This window comes from Pongo abelii, chromosome 23, assembly GCF_028885655.2.
Source record: "Pongo abelii isolate AG06213 chromosome 23, NHGRI_mPonAbe1-v2.0_pri, whole genome shotgun sequence".
NCBI lineage: Eukaryota > Metazoa > Chordata > Mammalia > Primates > Hominidae > Pongo > Pongo abelii.
The window spans coordinates 28226950-28247164 of NC_085929.1; the positions used below are offsets into that span (position 1 = coordinate 28226950).

A 20215-nucleotide genomic window follows, 5' to 3' on the forward strand; every position below is an offset into this window, starting at 1 on the left:
TCAGGCTAATCCTGTGCATTGAGGCTTGATGGGCTGGGGAGTGCCTGTCAGTCACTGCCGAGAGACAGCGCTGACAGCCACGGCCCGGCCCTGTATTGTGCTGGGGCTTTAGCTGTGGCTAATCGCGTGTCTTCCTTAAGAAAACATCACTTAGTCTGCCGGCCCGGAGCCCTGGATGGGACGCTGCTTGTCAGCACACAGAGGAATGCCTTTGCACCTTAATGGGCCTGCAGGAGCCCGACTTGCTGTGTGAAGCGTGCGCGTGAGCTCTCAGACGCCCACTTAAGATGCCAAGTGCTGGGCCAGGCCCTCCCACAAGTGCAGCTCCAGATCAGCCATGTCCCATTTAACGCACGGCTGGTGGCATGCCTGGGCTGGATCCTGTGGGTGGGGCTCGCCTCTAGGCCTGCAAGTTTTTTGCCTTGGAGGCACCACCAGGCTGGGAGGTCAGCCTACACCTGCTGCCTGGGCTCTGGGGGGTGGCTGTGGGCAGCAGCCAGAAAGGGGGCAGAGGGCCTGTGGATTCCTCGGCCCTGGGATCAGCCCCTGCCAGGGAGCACGGGGAAAACTTGAAATGGCCTTGGTGCTTTTGTGGTGATGGAGAGGATGCAGCTGTGTGGAGCCCACAGTACACACTGGGCCGCACTCTGCCGGGAGGGCCTCTCGCCTCCCTGCCCGCCCAGCCGACCAGGAGTGCCTGTTGCTGGTGGCCTGAGAGCCACCCACACGTCCATGTCCCCACTGGCCCCTCCAGGTGGTTTTCTCTGCGTGCCCCTTCTTCCCAGAACACACCATGTACTGCAAACCTGCTCTCTGTGACCTCGGCTCTCCCACGCTGTGTGGCCCATTCAGCCGGCCTGCGCATCCCCTAGGAGGGACCAAACCATCCACCACACACATCCCAGGCAGCCGTGGGTCCTTGGGCTCCTGCTGCACAGGGGCTTATACCCTCCTGGTAAGTGGCAGGCAGGGGTCCAGCCCAGTTTACAAGCAATGGGTGCCGCAGGTGAAGAGTTGCCACAAAGAGGCCAGCACTGCTGCCCCAGGCCCTCTCAGGGCTGGTGCTGAACTGGCAAGCACCTGGCTGCAGACCAGGCCCAGGGGACCCCGCAGGCACTGGCCATCCACACACCTCACTACTCTAGTGGGACACTGGCCCAGAGCCCCCACCCAGGTAGCTGCACAGCCAGGGCAGGAACCAGGGCCCAGCAGGGCAATGTGGGCAAAGCGGCCGCTCTCCCAGTCTCCCTTGCCCAGTGCGGGACCAGTGTGCTGGGCCAACAGTGGTTTCGATCCTGTGTTTCCCTGGGGACGGCCCAGGGAGTGCAGGGTGGAGCCAGAGCAGGGTGCTCTCCACCTGACCCCGGGGCCACCTTCCCGCCGCCTTCACGTTTTTATGGTGCAATGAAAATATGATTTTAATTCCTCAGATTGTTCTGTGTAACCTGCAATTACCCCCGGCGACATCCTCCACACTTCTGCTGTGGCACCGGATTTCGCAAAGACGTGGGAGCAGGAGAAGTGGGCGGGGGGTGCTGCCCAGCGAGGCTGAGTGGCCCCTCTCTGCCACACCCTGCATGGGGCAGTGTCACCCTCTCCTGCCCCCAACACCCCTGAGTGACATTGGGCAGTTCCCCAGGCCCCCTGGGTGGTCCACATGCAGGGGAAGGGACACACAGTTATGGAGGGCTTCGAGGGCCAGAGCGGGGCAGCAGGGGAGGGCAGGGCCTGGCAGGGCTCTGAGGAATGGACAGGGGGTACAGCAGGGGTCATCAGCTCAAGGGGAGGGGTGACTGAGATGCTCAGACTGCAGCCCCCTCCCTGAGCATGCTGCAGCCTTGCTTGGCCCTAGCCTCACTTGGCAGCCATCGGGCGCCTCGGCCCTGCTCTCCTGGCCGTGAGGTGACCTTAGTGCTGGCTAGGCCCTCAGGCAGAGCTGGCCCTGTGAGAGCAGCAGCGTCAGGCGGGGCTGCAGTTGACAGCACCTGTTTCCTGGCCTCAGGTTTGGGCTTCTCCCACAGGGTCTTGGCACATGAGCTCACCTCAGCTGACACCTGCTTGCCTTACCTGGCCCACGGCCACTCCAGCCCCAGTACAGCAGCTCGGAGGTGCTGCCAGTGCCTGGGCCCTGGGCCCTGGTCCCCTCCCCAGGTTGAAGCAGGCCCCAGAGGCAGGCCTGAGGCCCCCACCTACCCCTCACACACTGGGCAAGAACTGGAGGTGACCCAAGACCTTTAAGGAGGGATGCCCTGAGGTGGCTGGGCAGTGTGCTCATCGGGGCAGGGCCTTGAGGCCACACTAACCCCTCCAGGCCCTATTGAGGCTCCAGGTGCCTGGGCCACCTCAGGTTGAGGCTCCATCCTAGTGGCGTCACCGTCCCATGCTCACATCCCTCCCCAAGAGAGCGCAGGTTGGCACCTGGCTCCAGTGGGTGGCATGAGAGGCGTGCTGGTGTCTGCATTGGGCTGGTGGGTGGGGGCCACTCCTGCCTCCCAGAGCTCAGAGTCACCTGAACCTCCTGGTCTCGGTCCCAGGCTGTTGCCCCACCCCGTGTCCCTCTGGGAGCCACTTCTCCTCCCCAGGGTCCCTGAGTGCCCCTGCCCTGGGCAAGAGATCCTCCCGCCCAGCCTGATGAGACCTGCTGGCCTCTGCCCACCTGCCCTCACTCATCGCCACTTCCCACCCTTGGGCCTAGTCAGGGTCCATGAGGGTTGCTGTGGGTCATCCATTGCCAGACACGGGGATCCCCACCCTCTGGAGCAGGAAGCAGCAGGGGTTCCACACCCAAGGCCAGCGGGCCAGCAACAGTGGCCAGGGCAGGTGGTGCAGCCCCTACAGGTATTAAGGCCCGGGCACAGGGCCTATTGAGGCAGAAGCACGTTCCTCCATGGGCCCAACTCCAGCCCCATCAGGAAGCATCTCCCTCTAAACTGCCTCTCCATCCAGATGGGCCTGGGCCAGGTCTTACTCTTGGGCGGTAGAGGAAGATGCCATCTCCTGGCCCTAAATGCACAGGCTGTGGACCTCCCACTTCATGTGGGGGCCTCAGCCCAACTCACATGGGGTGAAGACTAGAATGGGAGTGTGCTGGGGTGCTGTCCCTCTCCACAGCCAAGCTACCCCGTACCTGGGACTGCTCTAGCAGGGCCTGGACGTGGGCCCCCATGCCACCAGGGACCCCGCAGCCCATCCACCCAGCACCCTGGCCCCTACTTTTGCCTGCTTGGCCGGGCCAGGGAGCCAGCCAGCTGCTGAGAGAGACTTCCAGATCCCACTCCCTGGGCTTCCATGGAGCCCTAGGCAGCAGCCCCACACCCGTCCTGGTAGGGCCACTGGCACACGAGACCCCTCCCATGGGTCCCCAGGCTGCGTCCTTGGGCTAGCCCACCTCTGTCTCCCTGGCCCTCCCCTCCCCAGCCCTCCCAGTGGAAGCCCAGAGCTCAACAGAGCCTGGCACAGGAGCATTCTATGCCCAGCCTCGTCTCCTTCCTCTACCAGCATCTTCAAGCTGGTCTCTCTGGCTGGGCACTGCATGGCCCTGCAAGCTGCCTGAGGTCCTTCCTGGACCAGGCAGGGGCGTAAACAGGTACACGCTGGCGTCCTGGCTGCCACCCTGAGCAGAAGGCAGGCAGGGAGGAACTGGCTCAGTGTGCCCCCATGTCCCTCTGCGCCTGGGCTGAGGGGCCTCCCCGCTGTGCTTGGGGCTTCTGGGCTGTGCTCTTTCAGGCAGGATCCAGTGCTCCAGTGCTGTGCAGACCCCAGCTCTGCTTTGCCCCTGCCCAGACCAGGTCCCACGGGGCCGGCTGCAAGGAGCCAATCTGCTGATGGGCTAGTGAAGGAAGGAGCTCAGGGTTGGGGGCAGGTGGGCAAGGGCCTGTCCAGCCACAACCTGGAATGTTCAGCTTGGGAAATAACTGGATAGAAGATTCTTCAACAGGCAAGAGCTGCCATGAGACTGATAACCCAGGAAATAGATGTGATGCAGCCCCGACGGGGTTCTGGGAGGCAGAGTGTGGGAGGGATGGGACCCCGGACACGTGGGGTGCTCCTTGGGCCTCACCTGCAGCAGCCCCCTAAGCGTCAGCCACAGGGCCCACCTCCAAGCCCGGAAGGCGTGGCTGGCATCATCGCTTTCTGTTCCCAGAATCCACCATGCAGGGTGAAGTTTGGCCAAGAGTTGAGGACTTTCCACAGACACCCTGCGCTCCGTCAGGCGGTGACAGCATCCAGCTCACGCTGTCACTACGGGTCGTCAGGGAATACAGGCGACAGCAACCGAGACTGCCTGCACTGGCCAGGAGTGGAAGATGACAACCCACACGGTGCCCACGCCCTGCGGCCAGGTCCATGCACTAAATGCCAGTGATTGCTGCTGTCAACACTCTGGATGGGTCTTCTGGCCAACCCTGGGAGAGAGGGGCGAGACTGTGGGCCCATTTTCCAGACACTGCTTCTTAATCCCTGTACACTTGATCATGGGAACCGTCAGGGCCGCAGCTTCAGACCTGGGCCTGGTGCCTGTGGGCCCTCGGTGCTCTCCTGCAGATGCAGCCGAGCCTCACTCCTGCCACACCCTGACCACGCTTCTGCCCCTCGTCCTCCCCTGTACCTGCTCTCGAGGCGAGGCCTAACTCCCTCAAATCTCCCTGACCTCTGGTCCTGCCGCCAGAGGGTGCTGGAGCCCTGCTTGTCCTGGCCCCCGGCCAATCCCATGTGCCTATAAGGACAGCGAGGGGGCTGTCTGTGGGGCCCAGCAAAGCATCTTAGGCCCGAGCCTGCCCGATCCCAGCCCTGACATGGCGTACGGTGCTCGGGTTACCCTAATCCCAAAACCCAAGCCGGCGTTCCCAGAGCCTTCCCTTACTTCCCAGTGAGGGGGACAAGCAGAGACTCCTTGGAGACAGAAGAGAACTTCCCCCGCTGTGCCTTTTGGTTGGTAGCTGACTCCCACAGGGGCAGGGCAGGGGGCTGGGCACCCACAGGAGTGAAAATCCAGGCCCAACAAACCCAAGTGTGTTCAGGACATGGAGATGCAAAGCCAGCGGTGCCGGTGAAGCAGGAGCGAAGGGCGGGGCAGACCTGGCTCAAGCCTGGCGAGGTCCTGGCCTCTAGGGTTTCGTGGGACAATCATGGGGCCTTGCAGTTCCACAGAATGGAACTTTTTTTCCCCTAATTAAAACTGGAATCTTTTTGGCTTATAACTGATGATCAAATAACACCAAATGCTTGAGAATAAAGTGGAGCGACAGGCAGGAGGTGGTGTGGCCTTGTAACTCAGCAGCTGGGAGCGCAGCCAACTGTGCCCAGCCCTCTACCCTGGCCGCTGGCCTCTGACCCAGCTGGGACTCCCAGGGCCACCCCTACACTAGGCACCCCAGCTCGGGGCGGGAACACCCCACAGGCTCCCTTTTTATGATTATATAGGCGAGGCCATGCATGCTGAGGACTGCGAAGGGCGCCGGTATCTTCTGCATCATGGTCTCCCTGAAGCAGAGTTAGCTCCTGACCTACCAGGGTCATAATGTGGGACAGAATGTCAGGAGAGTGCAGCACCATCCGGATGTGTTCTCTTCAGGCCTCCTGCTCGATGAGTGAGGAGACCGAAGCCCAGACCCCCCACGGGCCCCCGGGCTATGCAGTAGCGCACGGGCCTGCCACCACCCTCCCTGCCAAGGCCTCAGCACCGGGTCCCTGCCCATGGGAGAGGCGAGACCTCCGCAAGGCTTCAATGGCTCATTGTTCTGCCCGAGGTGGCTGGAATTGGGCCGAGTGATTATAATAATAAAGTCCTAACAGTCCGCCTGTGGTTGGGTTTCCATAGCTTGGGGAGTATTTGATTTTCAAAGCCTCGGTGGGGCGGAGATGCCGTATCAATGCAGCAGGCGCTTCCCATCAGCCAGTTCTTTACAGATCAGAGTCTCCCATCCAGTGCCTTACCTCTCTGGAAAGGTGCTGTACCTGTCAGCTCCCAGGTGCCCAGGCATGTCAGGGCGGAAGACTGCACCAGGAGGCCCAGACATAGCAGGGATGAGTCCCGCCTTCACCAGCTCAGACAAGCTCTGATCCCACCCCACCCGCGGAGGGCCGCCGTGAGGACCAGACAGCCGCCACGGTGGGGGCCCCCAGTGGGTGGGGACACTGCCTTTACTCCTGCCTGGGACTTTCTTCTGCACCCGCCTTGTCTGGCCTCTGTGCGTTTGCCCATGCTGTTCCCTCAGCCCAAAGCTGTGCCTTCCTCTTTCTGCCCTGGCTAACGCCCCCTCATTGGTTAAGATTCAGCACACAGGCTCCCCTCCAGGAGTCCTCCCTGTCAGCTGGCAAGATGAGGCCGCTCAGGGCTCCCACAGAACTCTGTTTCTTGGTTACTCTAAAGCCTGTCTTTCTCTCTCGCCCTGCAGGGGCCTCCCTTCTTCACATTTTTGTCCCCAGCATAGTACCTGCCACATAGTAGGTGCTCAAAGCATGGCTGTAAAGCATGGCATGAAGGCTTTATGTTTTCTGTTTTTAAGTGTCCATGGTTGACAGGGCGCGGTGGCTCACTCTTGAAAGCTACTCAGGAGGCTGAGGTGGGAGGAACACTTGAACCCAGGAGTTCGAGGCTGCAGTGAGCTATGATCACACCACTGCATGCATGACCTCCAGCCTGGGCAACACAGTGAGACCCCATCTCAAAGAAAAAAGAAAGGAAAATTCTAGGACAAAAAGTAAAGGTAAAATAACAAGTGAAAACTGGAAATTTAACTGGATGGACTTTATTCTTAAGAAGAGATTGGAGATGGCAGAAGTAAGGGTCAATGAACTTGAAGAGAGATTTTTAAAAAGATCTCCAATCAAAAGAATAGAGAGTAACAAGATTAAAAAGAACAATGAAAAAACAGCCTTAGGGACCTGAGCGACAATGTTAAAACAACTCACATCCTGATGTCTCAGGAGGAGAGAGAATGAGGCAGGAAAAAAAACTGAAGAAATAATGACCTAAAGTTTCATGAATTTGCTGACAAACATCAAAGAATCACAGCAAACTCCAAGCAATATAAGAATAAAGAAACACAGCCAGGCCTATCACAGTCAAACTCTTGGACACCCCAAGATTAAGAGAAAACCTTGAAAGCAGCCGGGACATGTTGCACACGCCTGGCGACTTCCCATCAGAAAAAAGTGTATGGGCAGAAAGAAGAAAAAGCCAACTCCGGGCCGGGCACAGTGGCTCACACCTGTAATCCCAGCCCTCTGGGAGGCCGAGGCGGGCGGATTGCTTGAGGTCAGGAGTTTGAGACCAGCCTGGCCAACATGGTGAAACCCTGTCTTAAAAAAAAAAAAAAAAAAAAAAAGCAACTCCAAGATCTATGTGCAGTGAACATACTTTTCAAACCCTAAACAGACATAAAGGCATTTTCAGATAAAGTCAGCCAAGATCACTCCTTACCAGCAGACCTGCACTACAAAAACTGCAGTAAAAAGTTCCGCAGGCAGAAGGGAAATTTTCCCAGATGAAAACTTAGATGGACAGACAGAAATGAAGGGTATAGGAAGTGGGAATATACAGGTAAAGAAAAATGCTGTATTTTTCCTTCTCTTATTTTCTTTAAACAATACTGATTACTTAAGAATTATAACAATGTATATTTGGGTTTATATTAATGAAAAACATATGACAGCAATAGCAAAAACATGGTTGCCAATGGAATTAATTATACAGATGCAAGGTTCTTACACTTAATGAGAAGTAGTACAATATAAGGTGTAGGTAGTAGGTTATAATAAAGATGTACAGTAAGTAGGTTATAATAAAGATGTACAATGTAAACTCCCAGAGCATCCACTAAAATACAAAGAGGTACATCTAAAAAGCCAGTATCAGGAGCTGTTTTTTTTTCTTTTTTGTTTTTTTTGGTAAGTGGTGGTCCATTGTATAGATACGCCAATTTTGTTTATCCACTCACCTACTGGTGGGTTGTTTTTGGCTATTACGAATGAAGCTACAGTGAATGTTAATGTAAAACTTTCTGTGTAGACATACATTTTCAGTTCTCTTGGATGAACATCTACGAGTGAAATGGCTAGGTCATAGGTAGGTATATATTTAACACAAGAATGACAAATACTTTTTCCAAGATGATTATACCAGAGTCCCACCATCATTCTTCACATATGTTTCACACTTCATATTCTTTTCAGTTGCACATGGAACTTTCACCAAGTAGACCATACACTAGGACATAACAACAATAATAAACATCAATCATAAAAAGATAGCTTGGCAATCCCCCCAACCAGGAAATTATACAACACATTCTAAATAACTTAAGAATCAAAGACGAACTCATAAGAGAAATTGGAAAATATTTTGAATTAAATGACAATGAAAAAAATAACACAGCAATATTTCCAGAACGTAGCTAAGGCAGTGGTTGGAGGTAAATTTACAGCTTTAAATACTTATGTTAAAAAAGAAGAAAGGTTTACAATCTATGCCCTAAGCAACCTCCTTAAGAACCAGAAAAAGGGCCGGGCGCAGTGGCTCATGCCTGTAATCCCAGGACTTTGGTAGGCCGAGGCGGGCAGATCACAAGGTCAGGAGATTGAGACCATCCTGGCTAACATGGTGAAACCCCATCTCTACTAAAAATACAAAAAAAATTAGCTGGGCGTGGTGGCGGGCGCCTGTAGTCCCAGCTACTTGGGAGGCTGAGGCAGGAGAATGGCATGAACCCCGGAGGCAGAGGTTGCAGTGAGCTGAGAATGCGCCACTGCACTTCAGCCTGGGCGACAGAGTGAGACTCTGTCTCCAAACAAACAAACAAACAAACAAAAAACAGAAAAAGAAGTTCAAATTAAAACCAAAGTAAATGGAAGGATGGAAATAAATATAAAAGTGGAAATCAATAAAATAGGAAACAAATAATGGAGAAAACCAGTAAGGTATAATGTTGGTTATTTGAAAATAAAAAGCCATAAAATTACCTATATCAAAGATGAAAGAGGAAATACTGCTACAGAGACTACAGGCATTAAAAGGAGAATAAATCAATATGAACAAATTTAGTTCACTAAATTTGAAAATTTAGATGAACTAGACAGATTCCTTAATTTACACAAGAAGCAGCAGAAAATATGAATAGCTCTATATCTATTAAAATAATTAAATTCTATCCCATAAAGAAAACTCCAGGCCCAGATGGTTTCATTGGTTAATTTGATCAAACATTTAAGGAAGAGATAATGCTAATATTACACCAATTATTTAGGAAAATAGAGAAGGGAGAAACACCTCCAAACTCATTTTATGAGGCCAGCATCATCCCTCAAGAATACAGACGCAAAGGTCCTTAACAAAACGTGAACAAATTGTACTTAGCGACACGTACAAAGCATTCATTATGACCACATGGAATTTATCCCAGGAATGCAAGACGATTTCACAGCCAACATTTAATCAACATAATTTATCACATTAACAGAATGACAAAGAAAAATACCGTGATCATATCAACAGAGAAAGCATTTGACCGAATTCAACACCCATTTATGAAAAAATAAAACTCTCTAGGAACTAAAATGAAAAGGAAACTCACTCAACCTGATAAAAAGGCATTTAGGAGAAACATCTACAGCTTACGCTGTACTTAATTGTGAAAGACCAAACGCTTTCTTAAGATCAGGAACACATCAAGGACGCCCACTCACACCACTGATGGACCTGGCCACTGACATAGGCAAAAAAATCCTGTATAGATATGTATGCATATGTGTACACATCATATGTACATTATAGTAAATCAATATGCAAATGTCATATACAAATGAACATATATATATGAAAGAAAGAAGCACAATTGTTTTTAATTGTAGATGACACGATCATGGACATGGAAACTCCTAAGGACTATAAAACAACTACTAGACCTAATACGTGAATTTAGCAGGAGCTCAAGGGAAATGTCAAATCTGTTTTTATATACTAGCTATGAACAACCAGAAAGTGAAATTTAAAACAATTTAAATGGACAAATAATGACACATACCCATGGGGTACCTAGTGGTGTTTCAATACATACAATGTGTGGTGATCAGATCCGGGTCAACTAGCTTATCCATCATCTCTAGCGCTTATCATTTCTTTGCATTAGGGAACATTTGCTGTCCTCCTCCTAGCTATTTGAAACTATACATTTTTGTTAACTGCAGTCATCCTACAGTGGTGTAGAACACTAGAACGTATTCCTCCCATCTAGCTGGAATTTTGTATCCTTCAACACATCTCTCTCTCTCCCTCCCCCCAGCTCTAATAGCCTCTGTTCTACTTTTGACTAATGTGAGATCATTTTTTTTACCTTCCACATATGAGTGAGGACATGTGGTGGTTAAAAGTACCATTTACAGTAGCATCAAAAAACATAAAATGTGCAGGGATAAATTTAATAAAATATGCCCAAACCTATGCACTGCAAACTATAAACATTCCTGAAAGAAATTAATGAAAGACCTAACGTCGGGCACGGTGGCTCGTGCCTGTAATCCCAGCACTCTGGGAGGCTGAGGCAAGCAGATCACTTGAGTCCAGGAGTTCAAGACCAGCCTGAACAACATGGTAAGGCCCCATCTCTATTAAAAATATAAAAATTAGCCAGGCATGGTGGCACATGCCTGTAGTCCCAGCTACTTGGGAGGCTGAGGCAGGAGGATCGTTTGAGCCTGTGATGTGGAGGTTGCAGTGAGCCGAGACTGTGCTACTGCACTCCGGCCTGGGCAATAGAGTGAGACCCTGTCTCAAAAAAAAAAAAGAGAAAAAAGAAAATAAATTAATGAAGACCTAAATCAATGAAGAGATGTAATCTGTTCAAGGATTGAAAGATGAGATATTGTTAAAATGTTGTATGTCCCCAAATTTATAGATTCAACAAAATCTTAATCAAAATCCCATGAGCAATTGTCAGGCTGATTATTTTAATAGAAACTCACAAGTTGATTACAAAGTTTACATGGATGTGCAGAAGAACTAGAATGGCCAAAACAATTTTGAAAAAGGAAAACAGAGTTGGAGGACTTACACTATCTGATTTCAAGTGTTACTATAAAGCTATCATTTTGTTTATAGAGACAGAGTCTTGCTATGTTGCCCAGGACAGTCTCAAATTCCTGGCCTTAAGTGACTCTCCCACCTTGGCCTCCCAAAGATTACAGTCGTGAGCATTGTGCCTGGCCAGCTACAATAATGAATACGGTATGCTTTGGGCCTGAGGACAAAGATCAATGGAACACAGTAGGGGTCCGGAAGATAGATCCGCACAAATGTAGTACCTGGATTTTAACAAGAGTGCCAAGGTGATTCAATGGAGAAGAGGACAGTCCTTTTAACAAATGGTGCTAAAACAATGGGATGTCCATGAGGAGAAAACAAACTTTGACTCACATCACACATGAAAATCAATGCAAAATACACCACAGACCTGCATGTAGAAGTGAAAATAATAGAACTTCCAAAACTAAACAGAAGAAAACCTTCATAACGTTCAGGTAGCAAAGCTTCTTAGGGCACAAAAAGCACTGGCATCCAAGTGTAAAAGTTTTGCTCTTCAAAAGGGCACATCAAGAAAGTGAGTAGGCAAGTGACAGATTAGGGAAGAGTGTTTGCAATATTTATATCTGACAAAGACTTTTATTCAGAATATATGCAAAAACTCTTGGCCGGGCACGGTGGCCCACACCTGTAATCCCAGCACTTTGGGGAGGCTGAGATGGGTGGTGAAGTCAGGAGTTCAAGAGCAACCTGGCCAACATGGTGAAACCCCGTCTTTACTAAAAAATTAGCTGGGTGTGGTGGCGCACACTTGTAATCCAAGCTACTCAGGAGACTGAGGCAGGAGAATCGCCTGAACCTGGGAGGCGGAGGTTGCAGTGACCCGAGATGGCGCCCCTGCACTCCAGCCTGGGAGACACTGCGAGACACAACAAACAAAACAAAACAAAACACCCCCCAAAGCTCTTGCAAATTAATAGAAGGTGAAAAACAATCACATAAAATCATGGACATCATTAGTTACCAGGGCAAAGCAAATCAAAACTACAATGAGATACCACTCCATTCCTGCCAGAATGATTAAAATTTAAAAGATTGACAATAGCAAGTGTGGTGAGGATGTGGAACAACTGACAACTGGAATGCACATACAATGCTGCAGGAAAGATGAGAGTTTCAGCTACTGTGAAACGCTCTTCGCAGTTTCTTCTTCTTCTTTTTTTTTTTTTGAGATGGAGTTTCACTCTCTCGCCCAGGTTGGAGTGCAGTGGTGCGATCTCGGCTCACTGCAACCTCCACCTCCCGGGTTCAAGCGATTCTCCTGCCTCAGCCTCCCGAGTAGCTGGGACTACAGGTGCATGCCACCATGCCCAGCTAATTTTTATATTTTTTAATAGAGACAGGGTTTCACCATGTTCACTGGGATGGTCTCGATCTCTTGACCTCGTGATCTGCCCGGGCTTGGCCTCCCAAAGTGCTGGGATTACAGGCATGAGCCACTGCGCCTGGTGGGCAGTTTCTTATAAAGTTGAGTTAAATATATTGGCTGGGCGCGGTGGCTCATGCCTGTAATCCCAGCACTTAGGGAGGCCAAGGTGGGTGGATCACCTGAGGTCAGGAGTTCGAGACCAGCCTGGCCAACATGGTGAAACCCCCAGCTCTACTAAAAATACAAAAAGTAGTCGGCCATGGTGGCAGACACCTGTAATCCCAGCTACTCAAGAGGCTGGGGCAGGAGAATTGCTTGAACCCAGAAGGCAGAGGTTGCAGTGGGCTGAGATTGCACCACTGCACTTCAGCTTAGGCTACAGACTCTGTCTCAAAATAAAATAAAATAAATAAATAAATAAATAAATAAATAAATAAATAAATAAATAAAGTTAAATATATGCACCTACCCTATGATCCAGCAAGTCCACTCCTAGATATTTACCCAGAAGTAATGGAACCTTAGGTGAACAAAAAGAACTTGTTCAAGAATGCTCAGAGCAGCTTTATTCATAATAGTTCCAAACCAGAAATCACAAGAATGTCCATCAATAAGAGAACAGGGGCCTGGCACAGTGGATCACACTTGTAGTCCCAGCACTTTGGGAGCCCGAGGCGCACAAATCACTTGAGACCAGGAGTTCGAGACTGGCCTTGGCAACAAACAAGACCCCATCTCTACAAAAAATTAGACAGAGAGAATGGACAGACAAACTGTAGTCATGCAATGAGATGCTACACAGCACTCAGAACAAATGAGATTTACTATCACACTGTGCTTAAGAAAAACAAAAACAAAAAGATGAGATACATGTGACCGCAACATTGATGAAACTTGCAAATGCTGTATTGACTGGAAAAGGCCAGACTCAAGAGTCTATACTGTAGCATTCCATTTGTGAGAAGTTCCAGAGTGAGCAAAATAAGGCAACGGAGTAGAAATCAGAATGGTGCCTGTGAGGAACGGGCCTGTGGGTGCTTTCAGGGAATGGAGTGTTCCATAGCTTGCTCGTATGTGGCAGTGGTCTGCACATACAAAAGTCATGAAACCCTGCTGTTAAGATCTGTGCATTCTGGGAATCTCTCCAAAGCTATTCTGGTTTGGGATGCTGCCTGATAACATTTTTTAAAAATATAAAAGATCCATGCCTTCCATTGTAGTAAATCGTACCTCAATTTTGTTGTTCATACCTGAGACTTAAGTCTTACCTCAATTAAAAAAAAAAAAAAGAATAGAGTGAGTTCCACCTCTACAAAAATTTAAAAAATTAGCCAGGCATGGTGGTGCACACCTGTGGTCCCCACTACTCAGGAGGCTGAGGCAGGAGAATCACTTGAGCCCTGGAGTTTGGGGCTGCAGTGAGCTATGATCGTGCCACTGTACTCAGCCTGGGCAACAAAGACTCTGCCTTTAAAAAAATTGTTTTTTAATTAAAATAAAACTAAAGAATGGAAGGAAACCCACAAAGAGAACACTGGTTTCTAAGGGATGAAGCACAAACAGCCCCAGGGACACCAGGCTTGGGTGCCCAGCCACCTCCCTGCCCTGGCTAAGATGGAAGGGTGTCTGAAGTATCCAAAGGAGTCAAGTAGGGTGCAGCCCCACCAGCAGGGCAGGAAGGATACTCCTTTCTGGGAATGACACTGGGGCCTCTGATGGATACGAAAGGATTCAGTTCCACATTTTTTTTTTTTTTTTAATTTGAGACAGGGTCTCACTCTTGCACAGGCTGGAGTGCAATGGCACAAGCATAGCTCACTGAAGCCCTAAACCTCCTGGACTCAAGCAATCCTTCTGCCTCAGCGTACTGAGTAGCTGGGGCCACAGGTGCACAACACCATGCCCAGCTAATTTTTAAATTTGTTTTAGAGATGGGCTCTCGCTATGTTGTCCGGTCTAGTCTCGAATTCCTGGGTTCAAGCAATCCTCCCACCCTAGCCTCCCAAAGTGCTGGGATTACATGCATAAGCCACCACACATGGCCTAAATCATGTAACAATATATACATTGAAGCCGGGTGTGGTGGCTCACACCTATAATCCCAGTACTTTGGGAGGCCAAGGTGGGAGGATTGCTTGAGCCCAGGGGTTTGGGACCAGCCTGGGCAACATAGGGAGACCCTGTCTCTACAGAAAAAGAAAAAAGTGCCAACGTGGTGGCACACACCTGTTGTCCCAGCTGCTCGCGAGGCCGAGGGGGTAGGATCACTTGAGCCCAGGAATTGAGGATGCAGCGAGCTGTGTCCAGGCTGGGTGATGGAGCGAGACCCTATCTCAATAAAAAAAGAAAAAAGAAAAAATGTATACATTGAAAGCAATGTAATACACCACATTATTAGAAAGAAGGGGAAAAACACATGATCATCTCAATTGATACAGAAAAAGCATTTGACAAAATTCAACACCTTTTCATGATAAAAATACTAAATAAATGAGGAACAGAAAGACACTTCCTCAATATGATAAAGCCCATACATGAAAAACCCACAGCCAACATCACACTCAATGGTGAACGACTGAAAGCTTTTCCCCAAAGATCGGCAACAGGGCAAAGATACCTGCTTTTTGCCACTTCTATTCAAGATAGAACTGAAAGTCCTAGCCAGAGCAATTAGACAAGAAAATAAAAGGCATCCACATTGGATAGGGAGTAAAATTATCTTTTTTCACCAATGACATGATCTTATAGCGATTCTATAAAAACACAGAATAATTAACAAATTCAGCAAAGTTGTCAAATACAAAATGAACACACAGAAATCACTTGCATTTCTGTATAGTACTAGCAGTGAACACTTCAAGAAGGAAATTAGCAGTTTCATTTAAATAGCATCAAAAAGAATAAAATACGTAGGAATTAACCAAGGAGGTGAAAGACTTGTACACAGAAAACTACAAAATATTGTTGAAAGAAATTAAAGAAGACATAATTAAATGGAAACACATCCTGTGTTCAATTATATCCATTTAAAGACACAATTAAATGGAAAGACATCCTGTATTGGAAAGTTGAATATTGTTAACATGTCAGTACTACCCAAAGTGGTCATCAGAGGCAATGCAATCCTATTAAAATCCCAACAGTGTTTTTTTAGAAATATAAAAACCTATCACAGGCCAGGTTCAGTGGTTCATGCTTGTAATCCCAATATTTTTGCCAAGCCTAGGAGTTCAAGACCAGCCTGGGCAAATTAACAAGACCCTAGCTTTAACAACAACAACAACAACAAGCCAGGTGTGGTAGCACATGTCTGTAGTCATAGGTACTTTAGAGGTTGAGGCAGGAGGATCACTTGAGCCCAAGAATTTGAGGCAGCAGTGAGCTATGATCAGGCTACTAAACTCTAGTCTGGGTGACAGGGGAGACCCTGTGTCTAGTTTAAAAAAAAAAAAAAAAAAAAAAAAAAAAGGCTGGGCACAGTGGCTCACGCCTGTAATCCCAGCACTTTGGGAGGCCGAGACGGGCGGATCACGAGGTCAAGAGATCAAGACCATCCTGGCTAACACGGTGAAACCCCGTCTCTACTAAAAATAAAAAAAATTAGCCGGGCGTGGTGGAGGGTGCCTGTATTCCCAGCTACTCAGGAGGCTGAGGCAGGAGAATGGCGTGAACCCGGGAGGCAGAGGTTGCAGTGAGCCGAGATTGCGCCACTGCACTCCAACCTGGGCGACAGACCGAGACTCCATCTCAAAAAAATAAATAAATAAAATAAAAAATAAAAAAAAATAGAAAGATAAAACCCATCCTAAAATTCATATGGAATCTCTAGGAACTCCTAATAGCCAAAACCATCTTGAAAAAGAACAAACTTAGAGGCTTCTCACTTCCTGATTTCAAAATTTACAGCAAAGCCACAGTAATCAAGACTGTGTAGTTTGAACACTGTACTTTCCTGAAAATAGAAAGACAGACATACAGACCAATGGAACAGACTAGAGTGCCTGGAAATAAACCCTTGCATATATGGTCAAATGATTTTCAACAAGGGTACTAAGATAGGGAAAGGATAGTCTTCAACAAATCATGCTGGGACATCTGGATATTCATATGCAAAAGAATGAAGCTGGATCCCTACCTAACACCGTATGTAAAAATGAACTCAAAATGGGTCAAAGTCCTAAATGTAAAGACCTAAACCTATAAAACTTAGAAGAAAACATAGGGCAAAACTTCATAGCATTGGATTTGGCAATGATTTAGATATAACACCACCACTACCACCAACATATAGACAAATTAGACTTCGAAATTAATGAAATTAATTTAGTGAAATTAAGTTAATGACATTTTAATGAAAAGGAAAAACTTCTGTGTATCAAAAGACACTATCAACAGAGTGAAAAGGCAGCCTATGGAGAAATACTTGCAAATGATATATCTGACAAGGGATTAATATCCAGAATATCTAGAAAAATCTTACAACTCACAATAAAAACAAAAATCCATTGGAAAATGGGCATAGGACTTGAATAGCCATTTCTCCAGTGAAGATATACAAATGGCCAATAACAGGAAAAATGCTCAATCTCACTAGTCATTAAAGAAATGCAAATTAAAATCACAGTGGGACACTACTTCATACTGTTAGGATGGCTATTGGAAAAAAACAAAAGAGAAGGTAACCAAGTGTTGGTGAGGATGTGGAGAAGTTGGAACTCCTGTGCACTGTTGGTGGGAATGTAAAATGGTTCATTTGCTATGGAAAAGTTTGGCAATCTCTCAAAAAGTCAAACAAAATATTAGCGTATCATTCAGCAATTTCACTCTTATGTACTGAAAGCAGGGACTCAAACATATACTTGTACGCTAATGTTCATAGCAGCATTATTCACAATAGCCAAAAGGTGAAAACAACCCAAGTGTCAATCAACAAATGAATAAACAAAATGTGGTCAATGTGTACGACGGAATATTATACAGCCTTAAAAAGGAAGGAAGTTCTGACACATGCTATGATGTGGATGAACCTTGAAAACATGTTGAGTGAAATAATCCAGTCACAAAATGATAAATACTGTATGATTCCACTTATATGAGGCACCCAGAATAATTAAATTCACAGAGACAGAATACAGAATGATGGTTACCAGGGGTTGGGAGTGGGAGGGGAAGAGGAGTTAATGTTCTGGAGTGATGAAAAAGTTCTAGAAATAGTGATCACTGGATATACAACAGTATGAATGTACTTAATGCTCCTGAACTGTATACCTAAAAATGGCTAAAATGGTAAATGTTACTATATTTTACCACAATAAAAAAAGTCATATGTCACTTAACTATGGGGTTACATTCTGAGAAATGTGTCATTAGGTGATTTTGTCATGGAGGGATCCTCATAGAGTAACTTATACAAACTAAGATGGTAGAGCCTACTACACACCTAGGCTGTATGGTAAAGGCCTATTGCTCCTGGGCTACAAACTTGCACAGTGACTCTACTGAACAATGTAGGCAATTGTGACACAGCGGTATTAGTGCACCTAATCATAGCAAAGGTACAGTAAAAGTACAGTGCAAAAAATAAAAAATGGAACTGGTTAGGGCACTTGCCATGAACACAGGTGCAGGACTGGAAGTTGCTGTGGGTGTGAGTGGTGAGTGAATGTGAAGGCCTAAGACATTATTGTACACTACTTTAGACTTTATAAACACTGTACACTTAGGCTGCACCACATTTATATTAAACATTTTCCTTTTTTTTGAGACAGAGTCTCACTCTATTGCCCAGGCTGGAGTGCAGTAGCACAATCTCAGCTCACTGCAACCTCCGCCTCCTGGGTTCAAGCGATTCTCCTGCCTCAGCCTCCCAAGTAGCTGGGATTACAGGCGCACACCACCACACCCGGCTAATTTTTTGTATTTTTGGTAGAGACAGGGTTTCACCATGTCTGCCAGGCTGGTCTCAAACTCCTGACCTCAAATGAGCTGCCCGCCTTGGGCTCCGAAAATGCTGGGATTACAGGCATGAGCCTCCACAGCACCCGGCCTAAAGATTTTCTTTCTTCAATAATAAAGTAACTATAGCTTACTGGATGACCAGTTACGTATGTGGTCCTTTGTTGACCAAAACGTTGTTATGCGGTGCATGACTGTTATACACAGGAGAGGGCCTGAAAGAAAAAAAAATGTGGACCAAAAAAGGCCTTTTCTGGCTCAGTTGGATTCATTTCTTGCAGAGGCCCACTGCCCACTCTGCTGATGGGCGCTGAGCTGTAGATTGAGCTGCCTTGAGGCTGAGGTAAGCTGAATTTGTGGGAACCCCCACCTTTCCCTTGAGGGAGGAAGTTTAAATTATCAGGTCAATTAGGAAAGATACAACCGAAAAAAATCCAAGTTTCATTCCCACTTCAAGGAGGCGTTTCCTGGCTCGGTGCCACTTTTATTATTTTTGGCCCAGGCTGCTGAAAGCCCCACAGACCCAGGGAAGGTACAATGTGATCTTTGATTCGCGTTTCAGGGATCAAAGTGAGTGAGTTTGGGTGTAAATGCAGATAACATTTCAGAGAGCTTTCATGAAAGGAGTCACTGGACCAGGGCAGAAAGGGAGCTGGTGTGTTACGTGTGTGTTCCCCTTGAGAAGCGTCACTTTCCGGTGAATCCGGCTGCCTGCCCGTGGCCCCAAGGACTGCTGGCTTGCATCCAGGTCCTTGGCCCACAGGCATCAGATCCTGAGCTGGGGCGCCCGCACCCTCTCCCACCTCTTCTCTAGGCACCGTGAAGCCGAGGAGAAGTGGCGTGGGACGGCTCGTGCAAGCGAGAAGAGCACCACTTCATCGTCACCTATCTTGTCCCCGGATCTGAGTGCTGACTCGGCAGGCTTGGGCTGGGCGCGGCCCTGTGGGGAGGGCTTGGTAGCCTGCCCTCGCTGTCCTCTCCGGGTCCAGCCTCGGCCTGAGTCGGGAAGCACACACTTATACCCACAACAAGGAGGCCCAGAGGCCCTGCCTGCAGCCCCCAGGTATGCGGGTAGAGGGTCCTCTCGGACTGCCTGCCCCCCGCCTCTGGCGCCCAGCTTGCAGCTACGTCGAATCGGGCCCTAACGAGGTTCCCGGCACTGGCAATGAGTGATGAGAAGCACTCCGCGGGCACGCCGTTCCAGGGCGCTCACGGGGCCCAGCAGCCCCGCTATGCCCACATCCACCCCGACACCTGCAGCCCCCCAGGGTTAGCCCGGCCCCGCAGCAGCCCTCTGGACGCCCAGCAGCACCCTAGTGTCTGGCTGACGCCAGGGCAGTAACGGCGGGCTGAAGCAGCAACGGCCCCTCGGTCTACGCCACAGCCGGGTGCAAATTTCCCGAATCTGAGGGGCCGCCGGGCACCGCCCGCTGGGGATCATGAGGGGCAGCTTTGGCCCGACCGTCCCGCGCCTGTACACGCGGCCCCACCTGATCCCGTGGCACTTGGCGCGGCGTGGGAATGGTCGCGCTCTCCCATCACCCACCGCGCGGCGCTGCCGCGCCAGCAGGGACCTGGAGCGCCTGCGAGGAAGCGGCCACACGGCAAACAGCGCAGGCGCGGCCTAGATGAGAGGTGTGCGCGGAGCGTGTCGGGAGCATGCGCGGGGACGTACACGGCGGCCGCGCGCACGCTGGGGGCGTCGCTGCGCGTTGTAATCGGTCCCTGGACGCTGCGCGGCGCTCCTCGGAGCAGGCGTTGTCGTCTCCGGCAAGAGGGTCAGTGTGGAGGCGGGAGCCCGGGCGGCCGGC

The 20215-nt window shown here is 49.1% G+C and overlaps 1 long non-coding RNA gene across 1 annotated transcript; it reads right to left on the bottom strand.

The window, feature by feature from the left end:
• Positions 1 to 7316: 7316 nt before the first annotated feature.
• Positions 7317 to 20070, bottom strand: LOC129052714 (uncharacterized). The gene is made up of 3 exons (XR_008517846.2): positions 19895 to 20070; positions 14676 to 14777; positions 7317 to 8212 (listed from the first exon to the last, which is right to left on the bottom strand). It is a non-coding gene; the product is annotated as an uncharacterized LOC129052714 (long non-coding RNA).
• Between the last annotated feature and the right edge of the window lie 145 nt (positions 20071 to 20215).